Source organism: Artemia sp. Qi Xiang Cuo, chromosome 3, assembly GCF_049724085.1.
Source record: "Artemia sp. Qi Xiang Cuo chromosome 3, ASM4972408v1, whole genome shotgun sequence".
NCBI lineage: Eukaryota > Metazoa > Arthropoda > Branchiopoda > Anostraca > Artemiidae > Artemia > Artemia sp. Qi Xiang Cuo.
In genome coordinates, this window is record NC_142796.1 from 74,184,544 (window position 1) to 74,204,185 (window position 19,642).

Consider the following 19,642-nt stretch of genomic DNA (forward strand, 5'->3'; position numbering starts at 1 on the left):
CTGCCCCTCTTTTCATGATTCCTTTTCTAACTATACTATGCAAAATGAAAACCTTCTCTATTGTACCCCCTTCTTTCCTAAACCCGTCCTGCTCCTCTATTAATTTCCCTACATCTTCTAGCCACTATCTACTAGCCGACTATCTTAGCCGACTTCTTAGCCGACTATCTACTATCTTACAAAAAATATTGCTAACTGTGGGAGAAATCTGGATCATTCGGTAATTCGAGAATTCTTTGCTGTTTCCTCTTATATAACGGTACAGCTATAGATGTTGTCCATTCTATTGGCCAGCTGCACAATAAAAATATGTTGCTGAAAACGAGAGTTAAAAATACTCGTAGTGGAATTCCGTCTCTACCTGTAGCTTTTTCTTTAACTGATTTAATAGCCTCCCAAATCTCCTGGTCCGAAATTGGTGATATCATTTTCGTGTCTCCTTCTGTCATGGGTCCAAAAGGTCTGCTTTCTAGTAAAATCTTTTGGAGATCTTCTTTCATTCAGTTTCCGTTTATCGATTGTACCCTGAGGTGCTGTTCCCACTGTACAGGTTCCAAAGAACATGTCTGCGCTGCTTCGCATTGTTTTCTCACTCTTATCATCTTCTTATATCGCTTTCTATTATCTCTGTAAATTCTTAAATTATTCTCTATTCCTTGCGGTTGGGATGAGCGTACTTTCCTTAGGCTCTCTTGTACAATGCGTCGAAGACTCTCACACTCGTAATGAAAAAATATTTTCGTCGATTTATTCTCTTTCTGTAGTTAGCATGTCTACCTCAGCGATTCTTCTAAATTACATACTGTTTCACTTACTTTTCCCACTTCAGCTAACTCAATAATCCTCTCCATCTCTTTCTCTAAGTTTTCGTTTCCTACAATAACCTTAAATAAATCTTCATTATAAATATTTACTGATCTCTCAATTTTTATATTTTTTCTTAAATCTAGTACCCTATTCTCCAAAACCTTTTCTATAACCTTATTTTTCCGTCGACGATCTTCTACTCTGATCTCTAACAGCTATGGCAAATGGTCGGAGCCAACTATTTCCAGAACCTCTAAATCCGCACAGCACGACAAGAGACAACCATAAACTAAAATATAATCAATTAAACTTGGACTCTTACCCGACAAACATGTAAACTCTCCTATCCCCTTATCCTTTCCAACCCTCCCATTAACCATAACCAAACTATACTCCCCGCAAAAATGAGTAAAATTCTACTTTAGCTACTTTTGGTTATCTTGGAAAGGAGTTTGGTTAGGAAAATGAAACTTTCAGGGATAGATCTACAGGCTAAAGTATGTCTCAGGAAGGTATTTTGAAGTACCTACCTCTACTCCTTCTCTCTCTAGAGGGTCCTGACCTTTAATGACCTTTACAAATCTGTGTGTTATAAAAGTGAAACCTTGTAATATAGATCTTCTGCTTAAAATGAAGTCTAACAAAATTGTTTTCAGCTTCACAACTTTGCTCAATCCTGATTTATAGAGTTTTAAAGGTATGCAAATACATTCCCTAAATTTTGAAAATTAACATTGATATGGCTTAAAATACTACTCAAATAACAGGAATTTCATTTTCAGAACTAAAGCCAGAGAAAAAGATACTGATAACTGAAAATTAAGGTAGCCTAAAATGTTGTTTTGTCAAAATTTCCTTCCCCTTAAATTCTCCAAACTTTCTTCTTCTTGAATTAAAGGATCTGCAAAATTAAAACCATCACAAGTTTCACGTTGTTCTAAAAAATCAGCCGAGTACGCATTAAAATCCCCATCAATATAAATCCCGTGCGAGGGTACTTCAGACGTAGAGCAGCCATTTCCTCAGACATAAGTTTCCAAGTATCTTCGTTTGAATATGAGCTAGACTGAGGCGGTAAATATACGGAATCCAGCATAATATACATTACTGAGCACTTTTAACGAAGCATAATCCACACGAAATTTTCAGTTTTACTTGGTAGTCTTTTAACTGAAGCAAGCGTTCTGTTTTGCACGGACACATATAGGCCCCTGTATGTTCTACTATTTCTACTTATTTTTGTGCATGCTTTAAACTCTTCATATCCCTCAATATTCACACTTTCCTCTACACTTTTCCACGTCTGTACAATACCCAAAGCGTCAAAATTGTTCGTTTGTTTCATCCTTTCCAACTTTTTACTTTTGAGACCTCGGATATTCCAATGACCAACCAAAAAACATTCAAATTGTTTCCCACGGCTCACCAGTTTCTATTTTTCACTTTCTCTTCTGTCATTCTCCCTTCTTTCCGTCTTACCTAGTTATGGTTCTACACTGCTATTGAGGCTTAGATCTCATTTATTCAAGTTCTGATAGTCGTTATCTTCGCTCTGGCTCCCGAAAGCTGATTCAAATTCTGACACAACAGTCTCTATTGACAAGGATCTTATTCTTGTGTCTCCTGATTGAGACCGGAAACGGCTTGTTCTTTCCCTGCGAGTTTGTGAGCTCGTTCCCTCCCCTGGATTGTTTGCGGCTTCAACTTCGGTAAGTCGATTATATGATCGCACAGTGCCAGTTTCTCTATATACTCGTAAGTGGTTTAATTTGTTTCTTATCTCTCGTTCTTTCAGTACGTCGATTATATGATCGCACAGTGCCATTTTCTCTATATATTCGTCAGTGGTTTCATTAACTATTAACTTGATTCCCTTCCACTTAGGTTTCAGATTCTTGGTGCGTCCCTCTTGATGTATCAATTTTAATTTGTTTTTAATCTCTCGTTCTTCAGGTGAATAATTCGGTGTCACATACACTCGTTCCTGTCCAAAAACTTTCCCGTTGCACAAAATAATGTCTCTTTGATACGCATTTGAAAACTGAACAAGTGTTGGACGTGGTCCCGATTTTGATTGCAGTCTGAAAACATCAGGTAAATCGTGGGGTCGGATATTACTTTGGGGAACCATTCTTGCAAGATAATGCGCTAACTCTTCTTTAAAAGAAATAACGGCTTAGCTTTCCTGCAACACATAAATTAAGAACTTCTTCGTTCAAGCTTCCTTCTTTAAAATTTGCATACGGGTTTCCTGGAGTGTACTTGGTTTTTCTGTGCTTTGGACTATAGTTTTTACTAAAGATATTTCCGATGTGAGTACCGTCATTTTAACTCCTAACTCATTTGGCAAATGTTGTATTACCCCGCTTGTTGATTTCTAAGACTCTTGCACGCTAGTTAATTTCGAATCCAGCACTTGTAACTTTTCGAATAATGCCTGAATTGATGCTGATATAGCTTCCGCCATCTCGTAGCCTAATAAATAAGCAAAAAACCGAAACTTGCTTGCAAAGGGGGTATATTTGTGAACCCTGTTTGCAGGTTTACTGTTTCTGAGGTCGGATAACTATCCAAATATCCATAAATCACACTTTTTTACGCACTTCTTTCGACGGAAAATAATCAAGTCTTTATCACCCACATTGACCTTATTACTTCCACTAATCTGTTGAAGTTTACTATTTTACTTATTGTGAAACTTCTATAATTGCTGAATTAATTACAGTTCATGGCAGTGAAATAATGAAATTCCCAAGTGAGTTTCGAAATGTCCAAAAATAGGTGCTTTCGCTTCGCTTCGATGGTGAGTTTAATAAGCTTCCCTGATGATGATGAACTAATGTGATACAAGAGAAATTAACGATAAAAATGATACGAAATCATATCTCTTGTGATATATTCAATTCATACCAGCCCAGTTGAACCTATATTATAATCTTTTTGTTACAAATACTGGCGGAATTTGCAATTTATTGAACATATGCAGTGTTAGACAAGAACTTAAATACATCTTTTCAAGAGTTTTGTAAACACGTACTTAAATAATTTGTTTGTATATTCATCATTATAAAAGTATCAAGTTTAATTTTATATCAAATTAAAGAAAGTGCATAGGAAAATTTGAACAAGCTTCAAGATTTTGTGCTCAGGTATAACTGAAAGATATTTCTTTTATTTGAAGCTGCTATTTAAAGCATACGAAGACCTTATTTAAAGTATACAAAAACCTTACTTACAGTTCGTGGTAACGAACTGTAAGTAAGGAGCGACCCGGCTCAATCGTAAGCGCAACCCTAGAAAACGGATTTTTGATACCAATAGATACATCAAAAGAATCAGATTTCAAAGCTGAATTCAAATATATAACTTTCATCAAGTTTAGTCATCTACTCATCAAAAGTTACGTGCCTGAGAAGATTTGGCTGATTTTTGAAAAAAGGGGGGAAATCCCTAAAAGTTATAGAACCTTTATGAAAATCACACCATTATATTCAGCGTTTCAGAGAACCCTACTGTATAGGTTCAATCTCCTAATTACAAAAATGCGGAATTTTGTAGTTTTTGCCAGAAGAAAGATCACAGATGCGTGTTTATTTGTTTTTTTGTTTTTTTTGTTGTTTTTTTTCACAGGGGTGATCGTATCCACCCAATGGTCCTAGAATATCGTGGGAGGACTCATTAGAACGGAAATTAAAAGTTCTAATGCCCTTTTTAAGTGACCAAAAAAAATGGAGGGCAACTAGGCCCCCTCCCAAGTACATTTTTTCCCAAAGTCACCTGATCAAAATTTTGAGATAGCCATTTTGTTCATCATGGTTGAAAATATGATAACTATGTGCTTTAGGATGATTTAATCCCCAGAAGTCCCAGGGGGGAGGGCTGAAAGTTATGAACTTTACCCAATGTTAACATATAGTATTGGTTATTCGGAAGTATACAGACGTTTTCAGGGGGGATTTTTTCGGGCAGTAGGGGGGTGGGTGGGTCGGGGGTTATTTGGGAATATCTTTCCATGAAGGAAGTTTTCATGGGGGATGGGACATCGCTGTGAAGGGGGTCCCAGCATTATTTAAAAAAAAGATCATAAATTAAATATAAAAAAAAGTTTTCCAACTGAAAATAAGGAGTAAAATCAAAACTTAAAACGAACAGAAAATATTACGTGTATGATTGGGTTCACCCTCTAGTCAAGAACTCGCTCTTTAAGACATAGATTTTTTAGTACTTTCAGAAGAGCTATTTATTCTAAATAACGGCCTTTGTGATTATGTGCTAATTTTTAAAGAATTGGAACAAAATTCGAACTTTAGCTTAAAGAGCGAGGTATTGACTAGGGGGCGAGTCCCCTTTTATACGTATTAAAAATATGTGAATATAGAAGTTCGTTACGTAATTTAATTCGTAAGTTACGTATATTTATTACTAATAAAAACGTTCGTAAATAAAATTAAACAAGTTTCGAGATAGCCATTTAACCAAATAAAAGTAAAATTAATATGCAAATTTTGTTTTAATTATTCATGTACGGTGAGCCAAAATCAAAACCTACATTAATTCTGATATTTTGATACCAGTAAATACATCAAAAGAATCGGATTTTTATACTGATTTCACATATTTAAGTTTCATCAGGTTTAGTGTTACGCGTCAAAAGTTGCGAGCCTGCAAAAATTTGCCTTATTTTCGAAAAAAGGAGGAATCTCCCCCTAAAAGTGATAGAATGATAATGAAAATCAAACCATCATATTCAGCGTATCAGAGAACCCTACTGTAGAGGTTTCAAACTCCTACCTGCAAAAATGTGGAATTTTGCATCTTTTGCCAGAAGAAAGATCACGGATGCGTGTTTATTTGCTTGTTTTTTTTGTTTTTTTTCTTTTTTTTCTTGTTTTTTTTCAAGGGTGATCGTATCGATCCAGTGGTCATTAAATATCGTGAGAGGGCTCATTCGAACCGAAATTAAAAGCTCTAGTGCCCTTTTCAAGTGACCAAAAAAATTGGAGGGCAACTAGGTCCCCTCCCACGCTCATTATTTTCCCAGTCACCCGATCAAAATTTTGAGATAGCCATTTGGTTCAGAATTGTTGAAAATCTAATAAATCTGTCTTTGAGGATGACTTAATCCCCCACAGTCCCCGGGAGAAGGGCTCCAAGTTATGAACTTTGCCCATTGTTTACATATAGTATTTGTTACTTGGAAGTACACAGCCGTTTCAGGGGGGATTTCTTCTGGTGGGGAAGGGATCAGAGGAGGGGGCTACGTGGGAGGATCTTTCCATGGAGGATATTTTCATGGGTAAGGGACATTTTTATGACGGGGGCCGCTGAATTTCCCAGCATTATTTAAAAAAAAGATCAGAAATTAAATAAAAAACAAGTTTTTTCAACTAAAAGTAAGGAGCAACCATAAGACTTAAAACGAACAGGCACTATCACGTACATTAGGGGTTCTCCCCCTAGTCAATACTTCGCTCTTTACGCTAAAGTTTTTTGGTACTTTCAAAAGAGCTATCTATTCTAATTAAACGGCCTTTTTGATTCAGGGGTCATTCTTAAAGAATTGGAACAAAATTCGAACTTTAGCGTAAAGAGCGAGGTTGTGAATAATGAGAAATCTTCTGATTTGCTTAATGAATACATAAAAGCCTGGAGGGTTATTACGTAAGTTGCTTCACGTATTATACCATATCAAAATTTCGAGAGAGTTATTTAACCAAAAAAAGTAAAATTTATATAAAAATTTTATTTTAGTTATTCATGTGTGGCGAGCAAAAATTAAAGCTGCATTAATTCAAAAATGTTCAAAAATTAAATTAAAAAAACAAGTTTTTTTTAACTGAAAGTAAGGAGCGACATTAAAACTTAAAACGAACACAAATTATTCCATATGTGGAAGGGACTGTCCCCTCTTCATCGCTTGGCTCTTTACTCTAAATTTTTTTATTGTTTTAACAAATAGAGTTGTGAGAAAAAGGCAAACTCTAGCGTAAAGAGCAAGGTGTTCGGTTACTTTCAGTTTAAAAAAAACTTGTTTTTTTATATAATAGGGAAAATGATGACTGGGGATTTGAACCATGGCACAAACTGCAAAGACCCATTTGATTATATCTTTCTTTACTCAACTTCATTTTCCTAAAGACTACCCTTAGTGTTTAACCAGTCTATTTATGAGGATTGAACAAATAGAAGAAAGTGAGAATGGGAATGTAATTCTTACCGTATTCACTGAGGAAGAGAAACATAAAGATCTTAACTTATCTTTCATAAGGTGCAAGAGTATATGGTGAGGCCATAAGCGAGTTAAAATAAAAAACTACGGACACTGACTTGTGTAGAAGTGACATCGCACTTTATGCTTATTTCTCTGGCTGATTAACGTCCAAAAGATTCAGTTAAAAATGTGACGCAGTGATTGGCTGATTTCTAGTGCATTTTTTAAGATCTTTTCCTTGCTTTAGGTTTGGTACCGATTAAAATCTGGTTCTGTGAATTGAACTACGAACACCTAGAACAGCAGTTTTAGGTTACTAATTAAATGCGAACAATCAAACGAAACATGATTGGAACAAAGGCCATCATTTTTGAGATTACTGACTTGTTTTACATTCATCGTCTAATGAAAACAGTAAAACATTAGATTGTCATATATGGTCTCTTAAAAAATCATCTTATATCTACAAGAATTTCTCCCTAGAGCGTCGAATTAGCGGTACTAAAAGTTGAACTACAATGGTTTGAGAAATGAAGTAATCTAAAGGAGTGGTTAGTCTAGATGTTTTATTTTCAATTAATCTCCTCTCTAGAGCCTCTACCACCTGGTCTGTTAGGCAAACTGATCTTTTTATCAAGTTTTGATTCATTTTTAATCTTCATAATAGAACCACAGAAAGGATCATAACAATTGATCCAAAACTGCAGCGCAGCAAAAACTTCTCTTTAGATTTAGCAGGTTCTATCTCAGGAAATCTTTTACACATCAGATGAACCATTTTAAAGAATACCACATAACCTTTTTTTTTAGCTCTTACCACTAATTAAAGGTATTGGAGACATGGGATTCTCATGTTTAGAACATTCTTGCCTTACTGACAAAGATACAAACAATATTGGGATCTTTTCGAAAATGCGGTTTACATGGTCAGGCCACATATAGTCGGCTACCGTACTTCAGAGTCCGAACTTGCTCCTAAATACATTTTTGGTTACTGGATTCAACACTGAACATATACTACCATCTATATTCTGCAATACTTATTTCATTAATAACTGATGCCAGTTACCGTTTTAAGGAAGAAAAGATACTTATTGGGTCATTAGCTGGAAATACTTCACTCATTTTAGTAGGAGGTTTCTGTTTTACTTAATACCAGTAGGCCAATTTGCAAGGGCTAACAGGTTGTTTGAGGTGAAGTTATAGGTAGGCCTATCAGTTTACAGTTGAGGCTGTAGGCTACACTGGAAACAACTTTAAAGACCATAAAAATACTTAGCCCTACGGTCAATATATACCAAATCATATTATTGAGTTAGGACTAAAGTGAATACACCATTTAACGCCTTTTTTTATGCTGATTACAAATATAATAAGCATTTATATCGGAAATGAATTTCAGCCCCCCCCCTATATAGGCCAATTTAGGGTTTGGTTAGGTTGGGCTAGGTTAGGTTAGGTATAGCCTATATAGGGGGGGGGGGCTGAAATTCATTTCCAATAGAAATGCTTATTATATTCGTAATCAGCATAAAAAAGGCATCAAATGGTGTATTCACTTTAGTCCTAGCCTAACTCAATAATATGATTTGGTATATATTGACCAGCCCTACTTGTAGCCTATTCCTAACACTTCGCTTTACCTTAACCCCCCACCCTGAATAAGTGCAAGTATATAGCCCAAATCATTTGTTTCCTAGCCTATGTGTTTGCCCACTAGGGGAAAGGGGGTTACCCCAATCTAATTTACCAGCATCTGATTCATAGATAGGCTATAGGCCTATCCTTAATAACCTATAGCCTATAGAATAAGATCTCATTGCTTTAATGTTTTCTTTTTGTTTTTACATCTAGGCCAGGCCTTCCTAAACTATGGGCTGTGACCCCAAATGGGGTTGCAGTAAAATTCTACTTTAGCCTAGTTACTTTTACCTATCTTGGAAAGGGGTGAGGTTAGGAAAATGAAACTTTTAGGGATGGGTCTACAGGCTAAAATATGTCCTGGGAAGGTATTTTGAAGTACTTATCTCCTCTCCTTCACCAACGATACTTTAAAGCCCGGCGCCCGCTAGCGCCCAAAGAACCCAAATTCATTAATACTTTAGCGCCCAGCACCCAGAACCCACAGCTCCCAACTTGAAAAATAAATACTAGCATTACCTTAAGCACAGCAAATTTATAGTCCATTTCTTCTTTAAATCACCGTTTAAAAAAGTAACATATCTAAAGTTCGGAAATCACAGATGGTGCGGGCATACACGAAAGAATTATGATAGTCACAAAAATATATTAAATTTATGTCAGCAAGTGCATTGTATCGGCAAGGTGAATATGGCAAAGAGAGATCATTATCAATTACAGGAGGGGAGATTTGTCTTCTGTCGGCAAACGCATTTCACAAAGAGGCAATTTGCATGTTACAAATATTCGAGATATGTCATTCAGTGTTGGCTCCCGCACCATCTGTGATTTGCTAACTTTAGATATGATATTTGTCTTCTGTCGGCAAACACATTTCGCAGAGACATATCAAGTTACAGGAACGATCAAATTTGGGTTCTTTCTGGGCGTTCAGAAATATTTCAAATATGTCATTCATTTTTGGGTTCTGATAAATTAAAAATGCTTGTATTACATGCATCCGGGTGTTAGCCTTGCTTGGGATTATGATGCCCTATACAGTGTTTTTGTTAAGTGAAAAATAATTCATACTTATATTTTCGGCCAAATAAGTATTCAAATAATCAATTTATTGTCAGTATAATTTTATTTTTAACTTGGGCGCCAGATTCAAAGATAAATAAACACCAGATCGCATGGGATTTTGTGAGTTCTTTGCGCTTTTTCTTCTTTGGCTCCAGTAAAAATCGCTATTTAAAGAAGAAAGAAGAATTCTCTGTACCAAAGGTAAAATAACTTAATATTTGGTTTTATGAATTGATACTTGGATGTGCTTCTATTTATCTTCCAAGTTGGGAGCTGTGGGCGCTATGGATTCTTGGGCGCTAAAGTAAATGTTGCTTTGATCCTGGAAGCTAGATCTGGTTTCAGCAAAGGTTTATATTTACCTTTGAATCTGACGCCTAAGTTAAAAATAAAATTATACTGACAATAAATTAATTATTTGAATACTTATTTGGCCGAAAATATAAGTATGGATTATTTTTCACTTGATAAAAACACTGTATAGGGCATCATAAGCCCAAGCAATGCCAACGCCCAAAGGCCCAAGCAAGCAAAGGTTTATATTTACCTTTGAATCTGGCGCCCAAGTTAAAAATAAAATTATACTGACAATAAATTGATTATTTGAATACTTATTTGGACGAAAATATAAGTAGGAATTATTGTGGCACCATATTGTTTTTTTTTTTATTTATAAAAGATGGTTAAATCAGTTTTTTTAGTCTAAAGCTCTTTTTTGATTCTGGGCACTTTGACTCTGGAAGCTGAGAAGCTAAAGTATCAAAGCTTTGATCCTGTAAGCTAGATCTAGTTTCAGCAAAGGTTTATATTTACCTTTGAATCTGGCGCCCAAGTTAAAAATAAAATTATACTGACAATAAAAATAAATCTAACAATCGAAAATAAATGTGGTCTGCTTCAAGAGGAAGACTTGGAGACCCCTCCTTCTCCAGTTTCTGTGGGGGGGGGGGTCAATTTTGGAGGGATAACAAAAATGCTGAGAATAGAAAATAAAGCGTGATCTGCCTCAAGGGGAAGGCTCAGCTGCAACTCCTTCCCCCATGTCTGCGGCCAGGGGAGGGAGGGGTAAATTTGTGAGGGAAAAACAAAAATGCTCAGAATCGAAAATAAAGCGTGATCTGCCTCATGGGGAAGGCTCAGCGGCCCCTCCTTCCCCCCTTTCTGAGGGCAGGTGAGGGGGGGTCAATTTTGGAGGGAAAACGAAAAATACTCATAATCGAAAATAAACGGGATCTGCCTTAAGGGGAAGGCTCAGAGGCCCCCCCTTCCCCCCTTTCTGAGGGCTGGGAAGGGGGGGGTCAATTTTGGAGGGAAAACAAAAAATGCTCAGGCAAACTATTACAGTTATATTATCGAAGTTTTCGCCATATAGCAGCAGATATCTTTGTTTTCAAACCATTTGCTTGCAATTATTAAAGAGAAACGTTAAATGATCCATGCCTTTTTTCTTTTCTTTTTTTTTAGAAATTCGTATGTGCACTGTCGATTTCTGTCAGCACCGTTTCGTCCCCCCCTCTAAAGGAAAATTGCTCGCAATGCCCCTGGCCTTGGCTACAACTAGAAGTATTTGAGACAAGAGTATAATTTTATTTGGCAACCGAGTGTCAATCCCCCCCCCGGAAATCCTGAATCTGCCACTGTTTCTAAGTTGTAAATATAATAGAAAATGCATTTTTTTTGTAGGGAATCTACATAATTTTTCGCAATGACGTGGAAAAACTATTTGAAGTTCCCTCAAGGACTTTTCTGAAATTATACCCCTGGCCACAACCTTATTATTTAACTATTACCTGTTAATACTTTTTAAATAATTTTTTTTTACTGATCTCTCAATGCCCTGCTCATGCGAAAGACCCCCCCCTCCCCTATTGCTAAGCCGCATTGCATACTTTGTCGATGCGGATTACTCTTGCCCCAGATGTAATAGAGGTATTGAATGGGTTGTCCATATTCTCGCCGGGTGCCGAAAACTGTTTCTGGTAAGGGTTAATTAAATTGAGTGGGTGAGAGTGGAGGCTCCGGGTTGTATGAAGACAACCGTAAAAAGAACAATCATGCAGTTATGTAGATATTTAAATGAAGCGTTGTCAGCAATAAGTGAAACTTGACTATCCTTTATTTGTTGTTATTATTTTCTTTTAGTTATTTATTTATTTCATTTTATTTGTTTAATTTTTTTTTTGGGGGGGGGGAGAAGTTAGATTTTATGTTATTTTTCTTGTGGAGTGTAATTAAGAATACTCTGTTGTATGGCATATTTCTTCGCTTATAATAAATTTATTATTATTATTGTTACATTCCGTAATGAAATTAATGGTGAGTCAAGAATGCAATATTTGTTCGTAGGCTTCTTCAGTTTGTGAGCTTCTTTGAACAATTATTTCCGTGTGATATTCACAAGCACGTCGACTTGTACTTTTCCCAGGGGCGGTCGTATTTTTTCCCAGGGGCGGTTGTCTTCCGTATCACCGGCTCAGATCTAGGGCCGTATCAAGGGGGGGGGGTGTACCAGGTTTACCTATTCTACCGTAATTCTATCGATTCCCCTTAAAATTGATATTTTACCAATTTTACCATTTTTCGTAATTTACAACTTTTCCGTATTTTACTGGCATTTTACCTATACTACTGACGTATTGGGCGGCACCTTGCACTCATCGCCCCAAAACCACCCAGAGAGCTGTCGAAAAAAGGTTTGGAGGAAAGCTTTTTTATTTTTTATTTATTTATTATTATTTTTATATTGGATGCGTAGGCTTGCGATTGAGGGTTACATTGGTTATTAATATGCATCATGTTTGCGCAAGACGAGAAGCCTATATAGAAAATATCAAATAAAACCATCCATGCAGATTGTAGGTATTCTGTGGTCAGGTCGGCTCAGATTCAGGGTAGGGGCGGACCCTGAGAGTTTAGAGATCCAATCGTATAATTTACCTGCTTAATAGTGATTAATTTGCTGATAGACAATGACACATTTAGTTACATTAGATAATAGATAATTAGAATTATCTATTTGGGATTAGGGCTTCAGCGGATATATCTCTCCTGTAAAGGAAACTTTTTTCAATGTAATTTGATCTTTTGCCGCAGCGGGCGAAACTTCTCAAGCAATTTTGACCAATGAGCATCAAGTTCCCCAAGCGTTTGGTAGCGATATCTCTCTGTTAGCATTGGAAAGCTTCTTCTTGCACAGCAATTGTGAGTGAAATGCCCCGTCGCCACTGAAAATTTTTTGCTAAACTTGACGCCTTTGCTGTCCGACGGTTGTCTGAAGAAGAAAAGAAAATATTTCAAAACTTCAAACATAATTAATGGGAAAAACTATTTTTTTTTTGAAATTAAAGAGTGGAGTTTAAACTTGAGACGAACAAAAATTATCACCCCTCAATTCTTGACAGGCACTTTACGTAAAGCAAAAAGGAAAATTATTATTTAGAAATTATGCTGATGGCATGCGGTGTTAATTTTGCCTTGCACTTTGCTGGTTTTTAGACTATCATTTTAATTTCAAAAACATGTTGAAAACCTTTCATTGCATTTTGAAAGTTGTCAGAAGAGAGGAAATTTGGGTTGCAAATGACCCTCAGCCTACGTCGGTCATTGGACCGTGCGTCAAGTGGAACGTGAAAATAGCCAAATAATTCAACAGAAAAGTGGTTGAGTAGCCATGAGGTTTGGAAGAAAATTGGAGTTGAATATCTGCTCCAGCACAATTAATCTGTAATTCAGGGGAAAACAAGGGTATAAGGAATGAGAAAGCATTTCTTTTCTTGTCAACTAGTTTTTTTTTCGACCCCAGTTTCCAGAGAAAAAATTATTAACACAATTCCATACACAGATGGGGGAAAACAGATACAGTGGATTGGCTGCAACAGAAATAACTTTCATTGGTTCCATATAAAATGCAATACAGATAAAATTGGCGAAATAACAGCAAGTGGCAATGAAAAACAGTTTAGGTGCAGTCTTTGCAAGCATAGTATTGACACTATGCTTGACACTACGTATAAACACAAACTAAGAATACTTACTACACTTACCTACTATACCTACCTACTACGAACATCACTAAAATGTCTTCTGTATTGTAAAAAACAATCGGATCTTTTGACAGTGTTTTGGTTTTTTTTTTACATAAATTCTCAAAATAGCCGATTTCCGCCGAGATAGAGAAAAAAATGTAGCTCAAGTCTCATTCAAAGCCAGCGTAAAGCTTTATTGCGCAGACAGACGGAAAAAATGTGAATACACACTTTTATTCAGTTTCAACGAGCAATTGGACTGGAGGGAATGTATAGTGTTCTATTGAGTTGTATTTTGTCTTTCATACCTTTCATTATATTTTATGCTCCGTCTTTTTCTTCATTTTGTGAACTGACGATTAATAAATTAATAATAATATTTTAATACTGGATAATTTAGTAGCTAATAAGAATCGTAATTTTCTGAGAAACTGCAGATCCAGAACCGTGACGCATACGCAGAATTCTTCATTACTTGAATTATTTGAAGGAAAAAAAAAAGAAAAAAGGCTTTACAACACACTAATCACTTGCACTAAAAGATGTTTGTAAAAACTCCGAATATGAGCATTTATTCTATGCAATTACATGTTAATTGCACTTAAAACAACATTGTTCCAAATATTACCCTTATATTGAACCTTAAATTATACGAATAAAAAAGAAAAAAAACACGATTCGGATATGTAATAGCCCTCACCCGTTTTCCTATTTATCTTCTAAACACAAACACGGTCATCAGGGTCGTATCCAAGGTTTGTATTTGAGGAGTTTAAAAACAAAAATACGGGGTGGCGAGGGAGTACCAAAAAATATCCTTTTTTGAAATTAGCCCAACAGACTTCAGCAAGATTATACCTAACGGACTTCAGCTAGATTAAGGCCCTTTTAAGATACTTTGAATTTGCGAGTCGAAGAAGTTTTTTGAAGGGGGAGGGGTTAAAAACCTGGTATCCCCCCTGGATAAGGCCCTGATGACCACGACTAAAAATATGACCACATAGATTTCGACTTCACATATTCAGGGCACACTGACGCTAAAAGGGGCTTCCTGGCAAAGAAAAAAAAGAAAAAGCATTTCCACATTACCAGGTTTCGAAAAAAAAAAACACACAAAATAGGACTAGTAGGAACCTTCGCAAGCCAATAATAATAAATAAATCAATAAATTTTATGAAATAAATTCTAAAAACTTATAAACATAAATAAAAAAAAATGAAAAATTATTGAATAAATTTATAATTTAATAATAATTTGACAAATAATTAAAATAAATCTAATAAATACATATCTAATAAATTTCAATAGAAACTAATGTTACTAAATTATAATCCACTAATAAACGTAAATGAAATGAACAATCCGAATAAGTAAATCCAACGACAGTGAATCTTCGAGTCTGCAAGGCGAGTGTTGTTTTTCAAAGATCCCAGTTGATACTGGCGGTCGAACCTCAAGTAGCTTTATGAATGAAATTCCAATGATAGTGAATCTTTGAGTTTGCCAGGAGAATTGTCTTTCTAAAACATGCCGGTTGATTCGATAAAGACAGTTACGAAACGGACTTAGAAGCTATGGGGGAGGTTTCGCTTTGGTACTAGTAAAGCATACAAGTCGACGTGCTTGTGAATATCACACGGAAATAATTGTTCTAAGAAGCTCACGAACTGAAGAAGCCTACTAACAAATATTGCATTCTTGACTCACCATAAATTTCATTACGTAATTTAATAATAATAATAATAAATTTATTATAAGCCAAAAAATAGGCCATAGAACACAGTATTCTTAATTACACTCCACAAGAAAAATAAAATAAAATCTAACTTCACCCCCCCCCAAAAAAAAAAAAAAAATTAAACAAATAAAATAAAAAGAAAAAAATAAATAAATAACTAAAAGAAAATAAAAAATAAATAATAATCAAGTTTAACTTATTGCTGTCAACGCTTCATTTACATATTTACATAACTGCATGATTGTCCTTTTTACAGTTGTCTTCAGGATCCCCGGGAACTCCAAGCTACCACCCTCAAAATACTTTCCCCTTAACAGAAAAAGTTGCTGGCACTCGGCGAGCATATGGGCCACATCTTCAATACCTATATTACATCTGGGGCAAGAGTAATCCGCATCGAAAAAGTATGCAATGTGGCTTAGCAATAGTGGAGGGGGGGGTCTTTCGCATTAGCATTGCATTGAGAGATCAGTAAAAAAAAAAATTATTAAAAAAGTATTAACAGGTAATAGTTAAATAATAAGTTTGTGGCCAGGGGCGTAATTTCAGAAAGGTCCTGGGGGAACTTCAAAAAGTTTTTCCACGTCATTGCGGAAAATTATGCAGATTCCATACAAAAAAAAAATGAATTTTCTATTATATTTACAACTTAGAAACAGTGGCAGATCCAGGATTTCCGGGGGGGGGTTGGATTGACGCTCGGTTGCCAAATAAAATTATACTCTTGTCTCGAATACTTCTAGTTGTAGCCAAGGCCGGGGGCATTGCGAGCAATTTTCCTTTAGAGGGGGGGGGGCGACGAAACTGTGCCGACAGAAATCGACATTGCACCTACGAATTTCTCAAAAAAAAAAGAAAAGAAAAAAGGCATGGATCATTTAACGTTTCTCTTTAATAATAGCAAGCAAATGGTTTGAAAACAAAGATCTCTGCTGCTAAGGGGCGAAAACTTCGATAATATAACTGTAATAGTTTGCCTTGGCATTTTTCGATTCTGAGCATTTTTTGTCGTCCCTCCAAAATTGACCCCCCCTGCCCTCACAAGTGGGGGTCGGAAGGGCCTCTGAGCCTTCCCCGTGAGGCCGTTCCCGTTTTTTTTCGATTAGTAGGAATTTTTGTTTTCCCCTCCCAAATTGACCCCCCCTGCCCTCAGAAATGGGGGAAGCCGGGGCCGCTGAGCCGTCACCTTGAGTCAGATCACGATATATTTTTGAGTATGATCTTTTTTTATTGTCGCTCCAACACTGACCCCCCCCTCCCCTGCCCTCAGACACAGGGTAAGGAGGTGCCGATGACCTTTCCCCTTGAGGCAGATTACTATTTTTGTCCTTGACTGATCATTTTTGATTTTCCCTCCCAAATTGACCCCCCCTTCCCTGTCCTCAGTCATGGGGTAAGGAGGGGCCTATGAGTCTTCCCTTGAGGCATAGCCCGTTTATTTTTGTTTATTATCGTTTTTTTTTTTAAATCCAAAATTGACCCACCCCTCCCAAAATTGACCCCCCCCCACCTCCCTTGCCCTCAGAAATGGGGGAAGGAGGGGCCGCTTCCCCTAGAGACAGAGCCTTCCCCTTGAGGCAGATCACGCTTTATTTTTGAATCTGAGACTTTTTGGTTATCTCTCCAAAAATACCCCCCCCCCCTCAGACCTAGGAGTCGGGGGGGTGTCAGCGCCTTCCCCTGGCAGCCGGCCCCCGTTATTTTCGAGTGTTCGATTTATTTTTATTGTCAGTATAATTTTATTTTTAACTTGGGTGCCAGATTAAAAGGTAAATATAAACCTTCGCTTACTTGGGCCTTTGGGCGTTGGCCTTGCTTGGGCTTATGATGCCCTATACAGTGTTTTTATCAAGTGAAAAATAATTCATACTTATATTTTCGGCCAAATAAGTATTCAAATAATCAATTTATTGTCATTATAATTTTATTTTTAACATGGGCGCCAGATTCAAAGGTAAATCTAAACCTTTGCTGAAACCAGATCTAGCTTCCAGGATCAAAGCAACATTTACTTTAGCGCCCAAGAACCCATAGCGCCCACAACTCCCAACTTGGAAGATAAATACAAGCACACCCAAGTATCAATTCATAAAACCAAATATTAAGTTATTTTAAATTTGGTACAGCAAATTCTTCTTTCTTCTTTAATTAGCGATTTTTACTGGAGGCAAAGAATAAAAAGCGCAAGGAACTCGCGAACTCGCAAAATCCCATACGATCTGGTGTTTATTTACCTTTGAATCTGGCGCCCAAAGTAAAAATAAAAATATACTGACAATAAATTGATTGTTTGAATACTTATTTGGCCGAAAATATAAGTATGAATTATTTTTCACTTAATAAAAACTCTGTATAGGGCATCATAAGCCCAAGTAAGGCCAATGCCCGCATGTATGTAATACAAGCATTTTAATTTATCAGAACCCAAAAATGAATGACATATTGGAAATATTTCTGAACGCCCAGGAAGAACCCAAAGTTGATCTCTCCTGTGGCTTGATATGTCTCTCCGAAATGTGTTTGCCGACAGAAGCCAAATATCATATCTCAAGTTAGCAAATCACAGATGGTGCGGGTATACACAAAAGAATTCTACTGAGGGGGATTTCCCGCCATTATTTCGTAACAATCAGAAATCAAATAAATTTTTTTTTTCCATCTTTCCATCTTTTTTAAATCCAAGTAATAGATTGGATTTAAAAAAGAAACTGAGTGTCTTTTTTAAACTATAAATTCAGTTTATAAAAAATTTTCTCTGACAGTGAATCGAACCCGGATCTCCCGCCTGACAGTCAGCAACAGTGACCATTGTACCACAGACACTAACGGATTTATTATTTTAGCGTCCAGTATCTATTTTTGACGCAAGCAAATTCCCACAAAACTTGATATTTGGTTTTTGGAAAATAGGGAAGGAATGATCGGATTGAGCTGAAATTTTGAGGATAAGCTCCCAGGCCCAAAGTCTAAAGCTCTTTTTTGATCCTTGGACTCTGGAAGCTGAGGAGCTAAAGTATCAAAGCTTTAATCCTGGAACCTAGATTCGGTTTCAGCAAAGGTTTTTATATACCTGTGAATCTGGTACCCATGATAAAAATAAATTTATACTCACAATAAATTGATTATTTGAATACTTATTTGGCTGAGAATATAAGTATGAATAGTTTTTCACTCGATGAAAACACTGTATAGGGCATCATAAGCCCAAGCACGGCTAACGCCCGCAAGCATGTAATACAAGCATTTTTAATTTATCAGAACCCAAAAATGAATGACATATTTGAAATATTTCTGAACGCCATGAAAAAAACCATACTAGATCTCTCCTGTAACTTGATATGTCTCTGCGAAATGTGTTTACCGACAGAAGCCACATTTCCCCTCTTGTAAATTGACATGCTCTTTCTATGCCAAGTTCCCTTTGCAGACACACTGGATTGCTGACTCCAATCTTTGTGACTAGTAGAATTCTTTTATGCATGCCAGCACCATCTGTGATTTACAAACTTAAGTTTTTTTTAGTTTGGGGGGAAGGGGGATTTCAAAAACATCTTCCCATGACATAAATTGTCCTCTAAAGTTGATTCTGATGTTTGTAGTGCTCTATGTCTTTGCGCCTTAGAAATATTTAAAAAAGCTTCTAAAGTAGAAATTTGGAAATTTTGAGTTTGGGGCGAAGGGGGATTTCAAGAACATCTTCCCATAACAAAATTCTTCCTCTAAAGTTGATTCTGATGTTTGTAGCACTCTATGTCTTTGCGCTTTAGAAATATTACAAGTAACTTTTGGAAAATTTTTAGTTTGGGGGGAAGGGGGATTTCAAAAACATCTTCCCATAACATAATTTGTCCTTTGAAGTCGATTCTGATATTTGTAGCACTATCTATTAGTGCTTTAGAAATATTTAAAAAGTTTCTTAAGTAGAATTTTAGAAATTTTTGAGTTTTGGGAGGGGGGATTTCAAAAACACCTTCCCATGACATAACTTGTCTTCTAAAGTCAATTCCAATGTTTGTAGTGCTCTATCAATTAGTGCTTCAGAAATATTTAAAAAGCTTCATGAGTGCATGGACCTATAAAAATAAAAACATCTTCTCATAACATAATTTGTCCTCTAAAAACAATTTGGATTTTTTACTGGTCTATCTCTTGTCA

The 19,642-nt window shown here is 36.3% G+C and overlaps 1 protein-coding gene across 2 annotated transcripts in view; it reads left to right on the forward strand.

The window, feature by feature from the left end:
• The first annotated feature begins 8,104 nt into the window (after window positions 1-8,104).
• Window positions 8,105-19,642, forward strand: part of LOC148954514 (sex-lethal homolog) — a 48,666-nt gene continuing 37,128 nt past the window's right edge. The window contains exon 1 of one of the 2 annotated variants that reach the window (XM_089086561.1): window positions 8,105-8,154. The gene's annotated coding sequence lies outside the window, so the exon portion shown is untranslated. The remainder of the gene's footprint in view (window positions 8,155-19,642) is intronic. The other variant, XM_089086562.1, reaches the window with a different exon arrangement.